General features: G+C 29.8%; 1 non-coding gene across 1 annotated transcript; it reads right to left on the reverse strand.

Annotated features, from left to right (window-relative positions):
- Window positions 1-812: 812 nt before the first annotated feature.
- On the reverse strand, window positions 813-893 carry TRNAL-CAG (transfer RNA leucine (anticodon CAG)). Its single transcript has one exon. It is a non-coding gene; the product is annotated as a tRNA-Leu (tRNA).
- Between the last annotated feature and the right edge of the window lie 454 nt (window positions 894-1,347).

Genomic DNA, 1,347 nt, shown 5'->3' on the forward strand with positions numbered 1-1,347 from the left:
GGCACTTAATAGAAAATATAAATGAAGAGATTGCTGATACAAACATAATAAAACTTCAAAGATAAAATCCAAATTTTGAAATTTTAGAGTGTTAAATTTAAACACTCTCAGACTTGAGGGGTGTAATTTGTACTTTAGTCAAAATGAAAAAGAGGTTTTGATATATTTTTCAAACCTCAAATGGAGGTTATTATAATTTCTCCATTGAAAATTTAGACTGAATGTCGGATGCTGATTTTATTACAATCATATATTTTTATTACAATCACATGTCTTGAAACTTGAAAGTTTAATCCTCATGAGTTCTGAAAACTTATATCAATATTATGCACTGAGAACGGCTTGCTGTTACGAGATGACTGATGGGGTACAAATCCAAGCCCTGTTTGTTTGGACGGAAGTGTCTCACAGATCATGGAAAAGCTAGGATTTATAGAAAATTTACATGGTAAAGTTAATTGAAGATCCATAAAAGTGCTAACATAAAGTATATATCAAATCGTGGCCTACCACCATAAGAATTACTATTTGAATGGTACATTAATTAATTATAGAATCTTCAGAATAATGATTGGTGCATTAGCGAATAAAAAAAAAATCTGAATAAAAGTTGTATAAGTTAATTTACTCAACTAACTAAACAAAACTTGTGAACAACTTGAGCTTTTCGGGAAACAAAAAAACCATGTTTGAATAATTGGAACTAAGCTAAAGTTTGCCTCAAACTTTTCAACAAAGTAAAGGAACTAAGCTTGACGATCACAGTCCTTAATCCTTACCAAATTGAAGGTTTTTTAAGGAAAAAAACATTATGTCAAGAATGGGATTCGAACCCATGCCCTTTCGGACCAGTACCTGAAACTGGCGCCTTAGACCAACTCGGCCATCTTGACCCTCTTTGCGATTTTTATTAATATTATAATTTATAACTGCTATATTTCAGCTTTCACAGTTCCGTTGTACATGTCGTTGACTCGTTATCAACACTCTTTATGCCTTTTATCTACCCCCCCAAACAAACCCCCCAAAATAAAAAGAAAAAGAAAATCTTTATGCTGACCAAATCTCTTATCCTTTTTTCTTTTTTATACATGCAGCAAATTCTTTCTCTTAACTCTTAATCCCTTTTAACATACACATACACTAGTTGCTAACTTGCACATTAATGCACAAATTTTTTAAATATTTATAAGTAATGAATATTTATTTAATAAGTATGAATAAATAAAAAGTGAAATTGAACAATTTATGATAAATAAATTAACTAACTTCATTAGAATTTGTTTAGAGAAGATCAATAATCTAATTTAATTAGAAGTTGTTTAGTGTTTAGTTGTTTTATCATGT

This window comes from Quercus robur, chromosome 2, assembly GCF_932294415.1.
Source record: "Quercus robur chromosome 2, dhQueRobu3.1, whole genome shotgun sequence".
Lineage (NCBI taxonomy): Eukaryota > Viridiplantae > Streptophyta > Magnoliopsida > Fagales > Fagaceae > Quercus > Quercus robur.